The 15,045-nt window shown below is 34.6% G+C and overlaps 1 protein-coding gene across 6 annotated transcripts in view; it reads left to right on the top strand.

Moving 5' to 3' along the window:
* The window catches only part of LOC128868385 (pyruvate carboxylase, mitochondrial), a 55,835-nt gene that overhangs the window by 25,550 nt on the left and 15,240 nt on the right, over positions 1-15,045 (top strand). The gene's annotated exons all lie outside the window — the stretch shown is intronic.

Genomic DNA, 15,045 nt, shown 5'->3' with positions numbered 1-15,045 from the left:
TGAAAAACTTGCAAATTCAGTGTATTACGTACTTTTATTGAACAAAACAGAAAGTTTTTAACAGAAATCAATACAAAATAAACAGTCAGTCTTATTTCAAATAGTTTTAGAAAAATGTCTACAAAAGAAAGGCATGCTTTTGAGCATAAATAGGCAGTTGGTGCAAATTATTTATGGTGAAAATTGTGAAAGCAGTCCTTTTGCTGGGAAAAACAAAGATTCAGATTCCATTTTCGGCACACGATTTGAGTTTCGGAGGTGCAGCCAGGATATTCGCACCTTTTTTTACCGGTGCGTGATAAAAACTTTGCAAAATGTCCAACTCCGTCGTAGCGAATGTCGTCAGGAGGTAAGTAAGCTTTTCTTCCAGTAAATTTTACTTGAGGAGTTTGTTAAGGACGACCTGGAGCTCTTGGTATTGAAGAATATTGTTGTTTGCATAGTACGTATGCGATCTCTGCCCGGAAGTTCGGCAGTTGGTACTGCCTAGCATGCGTGTCAATCTTGTTAATTCTTCTGAACAAAACATAAGCATTTACCATGGCCATATCAAGCAGGTGATTAAAAAGTCGGTTTGTGTACTTATTGCTCTTTACCGGAATCTTATATCGCCCAATTAGTCCATCCATGAGGTCGACGCCCCCCATATATGACTATTATATTCACGGACTGCATTGGGGCAATCGACATCAACAAATTTTTTTTCTGAGCGGACGAACCGCGACACCTTATTTATAACATTTGTTTCATTCTGGAAGGGCTTTTCGCCTGCGTAACTCGATGCGAGTCACACTATTTTATTGTCCCTCCAAACTGATAAAGACATGTCAACTCCTAAAGCAGATCCACAAAATTCAGTTGAATATCCACGGGGTTGTTTCCTGAGATCAAGATCTGTCGGAAGTTTGCAATTCGGAATTCGATTTGAACAAATAGTTCCCAGCGAATGTATTCTGCGTGATTTTAGATAAACCAGAAGTGGCAGTGACGTGTAATAGTTGTCGAAATATGTTATATGGTTTTTAAAATCTGGAATATTACGGGAAAATCGGACCACCACATTCGCTGATGCCCCAAGATCTGGTGTATCAGTCAGAACAGCATTGTCTCCTGCGCCGCAATATATTTCGAAGTTATAACAAAATCAGAAGGAGTCACACAAAACGAAGAGTTTTATACCCCATTTATGTGGTTTATCTGGCAGATATTGTCGAAGGAAAGTCCTCATCTTCGGTGCGCACATTTGTTCATCGTCACATAAACGTTGAGTCATCGGAATGGACTGAAACCTGTTATTAAAATGATCAACGAGACAATTGACAAATTGACAACATGTACATAAATTGACACACACTTCTGATTCCAGCATAGAATCTGACAAATTTACCGCCCTGTTAATCACCTCGTCAATTCCAGTGTCGATAGGTAATTCTGCATCGTCCACATTTTCGTCTAAAAGATCTTCGAAATCTTCTTCCACGTCTGTATCATCGTCGATTTCTAGTAAATCCAAAAATGTTGCAATATCTTCATCATTGATGGATGATAATTTAGACTTTTGTCGTTGATCCATTTCTAAAAAACCAAAACTTTAAGCTTAGCCCCCTCTAAAAATATCAAAATTTCAAACTTACCGCATAGTGTTATTTATTCCGAGTTATCCCAGGACCGCCTCTAGACGGGCTGTCTTCAAAGGTTTATAAAATACAGGAAACACTTTTTTTTTGTTATTATTTTTAACTTTCGTATTTTGAACACAACCAGCAACACTATGATAATTTTTATTATAAGCTAAATACACTTCTAATATTTTTATTTAATTTTTAAAATACACCACTTTTGCAGAATAATTAATTTGACCGCTTTTCACTATTTTCCGACTTCAAATGACTATGACGGCTGATTAAAAAACAAGACGCTGCTGCAAATGCACCAGCAATAATTTTGGGACTTTCCGGAATTAGAATGAGTTTAAAAAGTAACGAAATGGTATTTTAAAAGGGAATAAGCGTGAAATAAACTTAGGCCGTCTACAGGCGGTCTTGGGTACTAGAGGGTTAATAAAAAATTCTAAATACAATGGGCTTTTTAGCCTGAGTGTTTTAGGAGCCACTAAATCTCTTGGTGCTCCTTGGCTCGACCAATTCAAATTTCAATTTCAAAAAAAATACTTTTAATTTTTAAATGCCTAGAAGAATATTTGTTTTATTACATTTTTTTTATTAATATTAAAGGCATAGCAATTCACTTATAGTTTTCTCCTTACTTGAGAAATTCAAAACTTATTGTCCCCCGACGCTTTCTCGAATCCACTTATTTCTTACTTTTGACATTTTCTTGCTGAAAAAACCGTGTTACAACATAATTTATTAGCTTAAAACATCAACATTACCTGCACTAACTGTAATATTTACCTTCTTCATTTTTATGTTTCTCTCTTATTTGAATATACACAAATTCCTGCAAAATGTGTATATCGCGGCATTATCGTAAAAAATAAATATTTTCATTAGTTATTTTTGGCGACTTATTTCTGGCAGGCCGCTATTTCGTCTGTCAGCTGTTCATTAGCCCAGGGATTGGCAGTGCTGCCAAGTACTCAAACGAGTTCTTGGGCCCGTTTTCACATAAAATGAGACCATCTATGGATCGGAGAGCAAACCGTATAAACTCTCATTAAATCCGTTCCGTCTTATAACCGTGTGTGGTGATTCCACTAAAAGTATCCCGCCTCTTCTCTTAGATTTATCCCTCCATCACGGGACTGCTGCCGCATTGCCTCGAGGTAGAGGGCTAAGACGGCGTCCTAAGAAGGACACTTACTTACTCGCCCTGCGTCTAGGGTCGCCTCTTTTGAGAAACCTATGCTCAATGCTCTTCAGCATAAGTTTCCATTTCACGCTTCTTTTTTCGGATAATATACTCCACGATATTTGCGACGGCATTCCATTTTTCTTCGTCTATCATCATTTTCTTGTTTTTTCTTCAGGTGTAAATACACCAATAGCTCGTTGCAGAGCTGTTCTCTCTATGTTCCACCTCTCGCATTTAAAGAAGGTGTGCTCCGCATCGTCATACTCAGTATCTCTGTACATGCAGTTTGGTAGGCTCACTTTTCCAATTCGCCACAAATACTTGCGTTTAATATGATGGTCGTGGCTCGGACGCCCAATAAAGATATTATATTTCCGTTTGGGACGTACGAGAGGAATGAATAATAATTTTATAGCACCAGTGAAATCTGGAATAAAACTTCACATAAAAGCAATTATAGAATACGACTTTATAGATTAGAGTACCAAACATCGCAAAATTTCACTAAATATCATTTTTAATCTCAATTATGAAAAGAAATTAGGTCATTTGTCATTTATAAAGAAATTAGGTCATAACACTTAGTGTACAGTCTGTGTCAGAACAAAAGAACCGGTTTTTCGTGTAACTTCAAGATATATTTCGTTCTGCTTTTTTCTGCATAATAGTCCCACTCAAGGGCTACGACGCCAGTGCTAACTCAGGTTAGTGTTGTTCGAAACTTTTCCGTAAACGCAACCAAACAAAAATGAGTGAGAAGTGCGCGAAGCGTTTCGAGGCGGTATTTTTATGCACGCATTCGAAAGGGCCGAAATTATCTTACGCCGTGGCTGCAAACGTGATTAAAAATTCAAAAAAGTTTGTTGTGATGTGGAATCAGTGGTATAAGGTGTACAAAAATGTTGATGACTTTTACGAGCGCGGCTTGAAGCGAGTGACGACAAAAAAACCGGATAAAGTGATCGTTCAAGTTTTTGAGCGGGACCCTTCTTTGTGACTACGCCAAGCACGATCAGTTCTTGCTAAAAAGGGAATAGATGTGAGTATCAACACTGTCCAACGTCGATTGAAGGAGGCGAACATATCCTACCGTACCACATCATCAAAACCTCTTCTCTCAGAAAAACACATTGAGAAATAACCAAATAAAAAAATGGCGTCAGTAGTAATAGACTGTCCTTCCCATTCCCCAGACGCCAACCCCATTGAACATGTGTGGGGAATTATGAAAATGCATATTGCCAGAAGGCCAGTCCATGATTTAAAGCAACTTGTGCGTCAAGTTCGCAAAATCTAGTCCTGTTTGTCGACGAGCTACGCAGAAAAGCTGTTCAAAGCATGAAGAAGATGCCAGGCTATACTCGACAACGATGAAAACTACACGGCTTTTTAAGTAATTGCGACTCGTATTTTTGTGCATACATACTTTCATATAAAATCAAATTTTAAATATATATCCTTTCTACTTCATGAATAATCGCGGTTCTTGTTTTGTGACACAGACTGTACATACAATATTTTTAGGTATTATATTAATATTTTGTAAACAGTAATTTATGCATTATTATTTCTCTACTGCATTGCAAACAAAAAATACTTTATTTTTCAGTAATTTAAACTTTTTAATATTTCAAAGAAAAAAGTTAACTTTTCAAAGCTAACCGCTGGAGTTGATTGACTATACACCTTTAAAGCAAAGTGAGTGCATTTAAATTTCAAGTTCAAGTTCAGTTTCACATAAAAAAGATTAAATGCCGCTTTTGGTATTGTGCAAGGTCATTATTGTAAATGCTTTTAGATACATTATTTACACAATTTTTTACTTCATGCCCCATTTTCTACTGGGAGGAGGTGGTTCAATTATTTTTTTCTCTGTTTAACTGTCCTTTTTTATCACAAAACGCAATAACGAAAAACCGGTTATTGTTAATTCACCTTAATTCTGCACCAAATTCCAATTATTTATTTTTGTTTTTTGTTATTGTATGAGCTGCAGGAAATTGCGATAACTGGGTGTGACTTTCTGCGACTCGACACTTTTGATAATTTAGTTCATTTTTAATTTTATAGCTGCGATAAAAAAATATTGTAGTATTCCTCGTACTATAAGTACGTCATTCAAGTGCGTAAACGAGCAGACGAATTGTAATGTATATATGTTACACTATTGTGGTGCCAATTGACGAGTCAATAAACCCGTAAAGGTTTTTATCTAGATTTTTTTATTTCATACACTATCGCGTGCAAACGTGCCGTGGAAATATGAATAACTAACTTACACTGCAAAGTAATAAATATCGCTATTTCATTAATAATAGTTTTTTTTTTTTGATAATCTTCTCAAATACAAAAGAGTGCGAAATAAAAAATATTATCTTAAAAATGCCACCAAATGGATTTATAAGCTTTTAAAAAATTATACTTCTTTTACCACTAAATAATACTATTTATGACGCTCGCTGGAATTTTGGGGAAACTAATCGAATAAAACTTAAGCTTTACTAGTTTTGGTGTTCTAAGTGCTTTTCGCATACTACATATATATAAATTAATTTAAATTCTTTCATAAATTTTTTTAAATTTTCACCGCAGTATTTCAATGGAAATCATTGTGACGCAATTACCACTTACAAATGTCTAGAATATTTTAGCACGAACAGTGACTATTCAAGTGCGCATCTACCATATTTACAAACAAATGCAATATTTTGTTTCATCATTAAGCTCAATATAGGCAATTAACTGAAAGCCCGAGTTTTTAAAGCACAGTGGGGATTTTCAAACAATTTTAAACCTAGTTAATGTTAATGAATTGTATCTTAATTTTATTCATTTATCTATTTATTATCAGTAAAATAAAACAATAATAAAATTATTTTAAAAGTTGCTAAAAATCGCAATGCAGCTAGAACCTTGATATATAAAGACAGAGTTTAGAATTAAATTAGCTTGAAGATTCCAAGAAATACCTGTTTTTCAGTCGTAATCGATGTTATTCTGGAACCTTTAAGATGACTGTCAACTTGAGATATTAGGTCCTCAGTCAAGTCGGAATAGTTTATGGAACTCCGCTGCAACCAAATGAAGAGGATTATCCACATCCCGGAGCAAACGCCGATCCACTGTTTGAGGGTTCACTACCTTCTCTCCACGCGATAAGTCTTAAGCCAAATACTCAAAGGGCATATTCGCGTCTTTTTAATAAGTTTTTATTTATGTAATTTCAAAATTTCAATTTAAACTACTAATTCTTGTTTTCTCGTTTAATTTAACGACACCAAAATTGTTATCGTTTAGTTTGCGATAATCGACATGTTAACCAAGCCGCTAATTTTGTTTTATCGATTATGGTTATCAAATGGGTTACCGAATAGCAAAATCGTTAAGCTAAATACACACCAGGCAACCGTTGCAGCAACACGGCCATGTTGAAGCAACCGTTGCCTCGTGTGTAGCTGTGTTGCCAAATGATTTTCGTGTTGCTGCAACCGTTGCCTGAAATATCAAATAAATTTGATTTTTGGGATAGGTTGCTGCAACCGTTGCTTCGTGTGTATCATTGTTTACTGCTTTTACTCGTTCAGTTCGTTGAACACAAGCGAAGAAGAAGGTTCGTGCGGAGTAAAATAAAGTGAAAAAGGAAAAAATGGCAATTGAAAATAATGAAAATTATGTTAATTTTATTAACGAATATACAAATTTGAGAGAGCTGTGGGATATAAGTAGTGAAAAATATAAAAATAAAAATTTTAGAAAAAAAGCATACGAACAATTAAAAAATGAATACAATAAAATTGATAAAAATTTCAAGTCCGCAAAAGAGTTTCCTGTTGCAAGATACCGCAAAGTTATTGCCAGTCTAATTTCTGCTGATATTGCCTCTCTCATTATGATATCTCGTTTCGTTATTTTGGTCTTTACGAAGTCCAACAATTTTCTAAACAGGGCTTCGTCCATCCTCATGTAATTTTTATAGTCCGCTGGCTCATTTTCCTTCAGTTCTTTCAGCAACCTCTCGTTCGAAAATTCGATCTTTTTTAAAAGCCAATTTTTGGACCAGATTTTTTTTCTCTTCTTTTGTTGCATCTCTTCTTCCTCATTTTCGTACAAAAGTTCGTCAATTATAATACAATAAGAGAAGTAATTTTACGCATTTTGTCGATCATTTAAAAAATTTAATTTTACGTATCTTCCGCTTGTACCTTTCCTGCACCACAGTTATACACAATACTGAGATTGAAGCAACGGTCGCAACGTGTTTCTTAAACAAAGGCAACACGTTGCTTCAACGGTTGCCCCGGCTATATCTAGCTTTAAAACTTAACAACGCGAATATCGTTAAAATGTGTTCGTGAATCGCACTACAGAGCTCGCACGGGGGAACAGTAGTTGAAGGCAAATGTGTGCGCGTGAAAAGACCTTTAGTAGAGCATGCATGTACGTAACTAGATCTTAAGATTTAGTCGCTAAGTTGTCACTGTAACTAGATCTTAAGCCTCGTGTATCATAGTATTTTGTACGAGTGAAACGCCATCTTATAATAGGTTCACATACTTGTATAACTAGATTATCCACTTTTTCGAACTTAACTCCCAATGCGTAATTAAAAAGCAGGATTAACCATACAAATTTTCTCTCGAGAAGTCTGAGATTATAAAATAATAGAAATAATCTCAGATTATAAGCATACTTTTTGCTGTAAAAGCCTGTATTTTCTGTGTTATCGATAATTATTATTACAAATGTAAGGAGTATCGTAGAGCGGCCGCCGTAGCCGAATGGGCTGATGCGTGACTACTATTCGGAATTCACAGAGAGAACGAAGGAGAATCGTTGAAGTAAAAACTAAATAAAATGCATGCCGGCAAAGAAAAGAGTTTTGTAAACCTAATTCTAATGAAATGTTTGCTAGATATTATTAATTATGCAGTCATATTACAGGAAAAATCCTATGTGAATAGACGCTTTGGCCTGTTATTGCTTATTATAAAATGAATATATATGAATGAAATATTGAATTTCGCATGCGTATCGCTGCCATAATTTTTTGCAACCTCAGTCGAGGTCGTTTACGGATTTCCTCCAACTGTCTAATACTAGCAGCAAATTGCGCAATTAAATTAACTTAAATTCCATTTGACTTTTCTTTTTATCGTTAGTAATAATTAAACAAAGCAAAAACAATAAAATAGTCCACTAAACCAATTTCTATTAAGAAAAACTTTCACAAAACAGTCTTAACAGTTGATTGATTGTCAATTTTGCTGGTAATCTGCCATACATATGTGAACGGGTAGATTAGTTTTTGTGGATTTATTGCTAATCACTGCATATGTGAGCGTACTTTTAGGAAAACAAAGAGATTTATTCGACTTTGTACAATCAAATCGTTCGGCGGCGTTTTCTGTTAAACTACTCAACTCTGTTTGATTTCAAAGTCACAGTGGAATGCGCAATGGACTCTCTGAGTCTTGACTAGTAACAAACTAAAATCTTCCTTATTTTCTGTATCAATAACTAAATGTTTTAAAGAGCTATAGAATAACCTCAAATGACAGCTTCAAATCGCTCGAATTTTTGTTTTTAATTTCTCTAACGTACATATGTAAGCATTTCAATAAATCCCACAGTCTGTGTAAATCCACTTAATCTAATTGAGTGCAAGTGATTTTTTTTATCAAAATGCCGCCACTCTCAGTCGATTCACTTTGTGTTGTAACAGTGGGTTATTGCATTTATGACGTTATGCTATCAAGTTAATTAAGTCACAGTAAGAGTCACAGTAATGACTCAAGACAGTTATGCAAACAACCCCCACAGGAAAAATTTTAACTACAGTCAAAATGTTTACATTTTTTTGGTTAGAGTTTATATCGCAGGTAAGCTTTACAAAATAAAAATTGATTAGTTTATTTTTCATTACTTGAAAAGTTTTCTTCGTTAATAAGATTTGGAATAGATGAAGGATGTGGAACGAAGAGAACATCTGAGAGAGTGAATTCTTCTTGAATTTTCGTTTTTACAAAAAGCTTTGCTTGTAGCTAATCTTCAATTGGAAGAGCTTAGCATGCAAAAATATTCCAACTAATTTTTTTTCGTTTCTCACATTTTTATATCCTACAATATATCAAAGGCATTTCTTATTTCCTTTCATTGGCCGTTGTTTCATAGCAAATAACTTCTCAACCCACTGTAGTAAAGTGAGTGAAATCACATGACACACGTCCAAATAAAGCTGGCAATTAACTATGGTATTATAATATAAAGAAACTAGTGTGAAATGTAGGAACAGTATATTATTTGTATGGATACTATACTAACTTATTCAAAATGGGATCAGAAACGATTACTAAAAAAGTGATTTAATTATATCGATTGTTGTATTGTAATAGGACTAAAAGAGCCATCGATGCTATAGATTGTACGGTTTTGAGAAGGAAAAAATGGTTTCTCAATTTCTTATACTCGTTTTATTCATTTTATTGTGGCACACCAAACTTCGTCTGTTGCAGGCACGACCCTCTACACTCAGTTCTTCTATTGCGTTCTCTGTCATCGGGAGCGACTTCTGATTTCTAATTAGCTGCTTATTCCAATATTTCCATATACGAGGTGTGTTTGAAAAGTACCGCGAATTTTATGTTTTTTCAAAAACTATTTATTTATTCATTAATATCTATTTTGTCCCCTTCAAAGTAATCCCCATGAGATATTATGCACGTTTTTTCCATTCTTCGAAGCACTTCAAAAAGTCATTTTTTTATCTTTTTCATCTCAAAAAGTCACAGGGGGCCAGATCTGGGAAATGCGGTAGCTGTGGCATTATTACTGGCATTACAATCGAAGAAAAGGGTAAGCAAAACTTTTACATTCGACCGACCTTGACGCGCTTTTTTCCGTATTGGTTCGTGCCGCAGCTTCCATTGAGATGATTTAGCTCTGGTTTCCACGTCACAACCATAAACCCACGATTTGTCACCAGTTATGACCCTCTGGAGCAAATTTAGGTCGTCGCGGACAGAGTCCAACATCTCATTAGCAATGTTCATGCGATGCTGCTTTTGGTCGAAATTGAGCAGTTTTTGTACGAATTTTGCGGCGGCCCGTCTCATGCCCAAATCATTGAAAAAAATCGAATGGCACTAGCCAATCGATATGTCTAGGTCCTCATGGCCAATGGCCAATACCATTTTCCTCACTTCATAAATTTTTTCGTCAGTTGTTGAAGTGCTCGGGCGTCCCGCACGCTTTTCGCCGTTCACTTCTTCTCGGCCTACTGAGAACATTTTGTACCACCGATAAACGTTGCTTTGGTCCAAAGTAGCTTCTCCGTATGACACGGTAGGTATAGGTAAAATCGAAGACGGTGCAGCCTCGGTCGTCTAGCGTAAGTGCACTAGCCTGCTATTCCAGAGGTTGGGTTCGAATCCCACGTAAAGCACGGTCCTCGCACTTTTCCTAACTTTCCTAGGGAAAAAAATCGAAGACGAGCCGAAACAGTTGCAAGCAAAAACGCTGTCAACAATTAACTGAACATTCAAAATTACCGAACTCGTCGGCATGAGTGAGAGACATGAGTACCAACATATCGCCACAAAAAAATCGAAATTCGAATATACGTAACCTGGGAAAATTCAAAATTCGCGATACTTTTTGAACACACCTCGTAATTTTTCTTGGTTTAAGTGTGCAGCGGTTTTGGAGGCAACCAAGCATATTTTTGGGCTTGGTAAATGGTATTACGTAAATATGTGATATAATCTTTGTATTTTTAACCTTTAACAAGTGTTAAATAAAGCATGAAAGAAATCATTCCTCATTCCAACATTCAATATATGATTGCAACTAGTAAAACTTCTTCAGAACATAGCTATAAGGGATACTTATATGTATAAATATACTTACATTTATAGTATCTGATTTCAGCAGTTGTTCCTCTGGAACGTCAACCATTCCAAATTCATTCATTTAATAGTTAAGACCCAGAATATTTTCCTGCAGACGATGTTTGCATAGAAAATATGCATGCATGCTTACATATATACCATACATATACTCGTACATACATATGTATGCATCTACAGTTACAAAGTACTAGTATTTGGCACACACCTATCGCAGTGGTTTTTCCGCCGTTTTATACCAAACAAATAGTTTTGCGGTGAGCCGCTATAATTGTGGCAATCCGTACGAGGTGCGACAATTAAATGTCGTGAGTTTATCAATAAAACAAAAGCAAATTAAGTACTGTGCCAAGTTTTATTATCGCTCTTAAAAATATTATCTGTCTAGTTCTGTTTACAACGTTGCTTCCTCAATTGGAAGCTTCTTGGTAATCGTCAAAAATGAACCCATATTTTTTACATTTTGTACGCCCACCAGAATGAGTCCCCTTGAAGAGCGATTTGATTTTGAGGAGTAAGAAAATATCGTGGCGGATATAAAGTAGTATAGCAACATCGGAAAGCGTTTTTTGTTTTCAAAAACTAAGGCCCAATGAACTAGGAATTCGAAACGTAGGAAAGTCTTTTTGTTTTCAAAATGTTAGTACAGTGAACAAGGAATGCGCCGACGTGTGATTGCGGTGCAAGATCCAACCATTATTGGCGAGTTCGGGACGTACTTGGAAAATATTATATGTGCCTCCCTACCCTTTACCACCCTCTACTGGCTGTGTTGACCAAACCAAACTTGCAGGTTTCATTTCCGGACTTCAATCTCTGCCGCCCTTTTTCATCGCAAATCGATTCGCAATGCGAATTACTCATCTTCACGCAGCCAATAAAGCCCCCTTTTTTCAAAACAAGGGGGAAGAGCAAGTGTTGCCAGTTCCAAAGTTTTAACTAAATTCCCGAAGCTTAATTGACACACCTCATAACAGCACCAGTAATAAATATTGAATTACGTGGCCGTTGCAAGCGCGTGCCAGTGTTGTTGTAGTAATACATTCTATACTTCATATTTTGCATTACTTTTATGACTTTTGATAGACATAAATCAGCTGTTCAGTAATATTGCATGTGTGCATATACATACACACATACATACATACCCGTACTTACATGCATACGCAATGTACTAAAGTAATGTGAAGCAAAGCAGTTGGTATAAGTTTTGTAAGTGCGCAGAATTCAAAGGCCGTTCGTTAAATTAAATAGCATGCGTACATATGTTATGTAGGTGGATATGTACATATTTACATATACAAACATACATACATGGTATTTTAGTAGTTTTGTTACTCATCATTGGTACCTGCTTTTATAGAAAATTGGTACGTTCTTAACCCACTTTCTATTAATAAAAGCAAAACTATTAAAATTAAGGTGCCCAATAAATGCTAGCATTGGATCAAAAATATTTTTTGTGTGTTAAACGGGTAACAATAAAAAATAGTAGGACTTGAAATAATCTCAATTTTGACATGTTTTGTTTTAAAACAACATCGACGCTCGTCTTTTGGCTACTTTCTTCAAGGTTTAGAACAATAGCAGCCATTATCTTAAATAGGTTGAACCTAAAAAAAAATATTAGAAACACAAGGTGTGTACTTGTGCGGCGCAAAATTAATCACCCCATTTGGTTTTTGAGTAATTTTTACTAAATAATGAATTTCTTACTAAATTAAAACAAAAAAAAAACATTTTGAGCGATGGAAATCTTTACTTTGCATACTGCAGCTGTCTAGTTCCGCCATTTGCAAAAATCATAAATCTTGCGATAGGATAATTAATTTTGCACCCCGTATATAATTAATTATAAATCTTGAACCTCATACTTAGCTACTAAAATTAAGATACGATTCAGTAAATATTAATTTGATTAAAATTAAGGCCTTTACTATTGGTATAAGTTTTTGTACCTTTGCACCTGCACATACATATCCATACATGCATACAGCTCAAGGGATTATATACAGTTAGAAGGCCGAAAAAAGCAAATTTTCCAGAATTTTTTCTGAGAATTTTTTTATCTAAAAATTTGTGCACATATTATATTATCTTTTAATTATATTTTAAGACTTAGTATCAGTAAAAATATTTATTTGGAAAGGAACTACTGCTGATCTCCTCTCAAAAAAGACGTTTTGTGGTGACCGCTATATCTCTGAACTGGATCCTCTGAAATTAAAAAATCAAACAGATTTCTTTAATCTAGTAATTAATCGAAGAAATAACCAAAATAAACTTTTTTGACAAAATGACGGTTTCTAAAAAAAATCGATTTTTTACCAAAATTTCGGCCTTAAATTGTTTAGAAAAAAAATATTTATCTATATTGTTTAGAAAAAAAATATTTATTTACTAAAAAATATATTTAAGAAGCTCCTGTTAAAATTTGAGACTAATCGGTTCAGCCGTTTTCGAGTAAGGTTGGTCACCGACTTTGAAAACACCATTTTGAGAAAAACGCGTTTAAAGTTTGAAACTACTTTCACACGTGCAAACAGCTTAAGTACGTGTGTATAGGTCCACATACATAAATATATACATCTTTGCTCTTTCAACTTTTTTGGTTCTAAACTTTTATTACTACAGACAAAGCTTATCAAAAGGACCATAAAAATCTGTTCAAACAAGAATATTTGAGCAATAATTATTGCGGAAGAAGAAATAAGTAAAACGTCTCATTAATTCAATTGCATTAATTTCTCTTACTTTACTTCAATAGACAAAAAAACAAAAACTAAGACCACATTTAATCAGTAAGCGTTGATAACCTTAAAATCAGCCAGTAATGGCGCTCAAGCATGCATACATAAATTAAAAAACATGCAGACATATGTACATACTTGTATACATATATCAAAAAAGCGATGTTTTTTATTGACATTTAAAATAAAAGCTGTTTTTATGAAAATGGAAAATATTCGCAAATAAAATCCGGTACTGTGTATTTTTTATATTAATACGGGAACATTCATGTACAATACCGGCATATGTATGTACATATATACATATAAGACTATGTGTATGTACGTAATGTAAGATGTGTACCTGAATTGTGTGGTTAAGGAGTTAGGGGTGGTCAGAGGCTCGAAAAATTTTCAATCATTTTTTTTTGCTAGTCAATTGCTTTGTTTTACAAAAATAAAAACATAGCATTAATACATCATGTTCCGACTTGCTTTTAGCAACTTATCGCTGTTTGTGTGGAGCCTGTTTCTCAAGAAGTCCCTTGCGGTGATCATCACAAGTCGTTGGAGATTTATTTAAAATCAATCGGACAAGTGAAATTAGTTTTATTAATATTGCATATGGCGAAACAAAAAATATTGTATAAACAAATTTGAAAGTAAAAAAAAAGTATAACTTGACAACCTCCTTTCGAAAATTTAAAGTCCAAAAAATATTTTATAACAATTTCAACCCTAGTGCCTATTAGGAAAATGTATTTCTGTACTATGATTTTGTTGATCAAACGCAAGGCGCATTTATTGAAGGTGTTGGCACCAGACCAACAACAATGTTTTGTACGTTTGATTGTCACGGCAAAGTATTGGCGAAGTAGAAAACAAAAAATTAATTCGCCTTATTTTATTCTGTGCTGCCGGGTACATGGACACAGCGAAAGAAAAAAAAAATCAGCTTATGCCTGATCGAAGCTTTTTTTCAAAATTAACAATGTGGCTGCCTAAGGAAATATTTTTCAGATTTTCGAAAAAAAAACGACAATTAATTGTTTTTTAGAAGCAGTATACATTTTATTGAAATTTACCAAGCGGTTTTTAAGTTACAGTGATCACCAGTTGAAAAAACATAGTTTTGAGAAAAACGCATTTAAAGTTTCCTATCGAGCTCCGGAGCGCCCGAGCGCCCTTTGTTAATTGTTGAATAACTCGAAAAGTATTCGTCGGATTCACTTCAAACTTCCACACAATATTTCTAAGATATTATACTTTAAGAAAATGCCAAAACAAAAAATCCAACTTTTTGAAAATTCTGACTACCCCTAACCCCTTAAGTCAAGTGGGGCTCATTATTCTGGACTTATTAAATATCTGCACTAATTGAATTTTAGTATTTATTTGCGGTAATTTAATTCTATATTTTTACCACTTCTTTCATGTCAGGAGAGAACTAATTTTTATTGAAGGCAATACAAAATAAATGCACTGCACAGGTCATCGGTTCTGTATATTACCTACTTATGATGATTCAAATACTTCAAACAAAAACAAACAAAAAAAAACGAGCAATAATTATACTGCTTCAAAACATTCAAAACGAA

Source organism: Anastrepha ludens, chromosome 6, assembly GCF_028408465.1.
Source record: "Anastrepha ludens isolate Willacy chromosome 6, idAnaLude1.1, whole genome shotgun sequence".
In the NCBI taxonomy this organism is placed as follows: Eukaryota; Metazoa; Arthropoda; class Insecta; order Diptera; family Tephritidae; genus Anastrepha; species Anastrepha ludens.
Note: the sequence above shows the minus strand (reverse complement) of the source record. Positions and strands in the feature narration are given on the sequence as shown.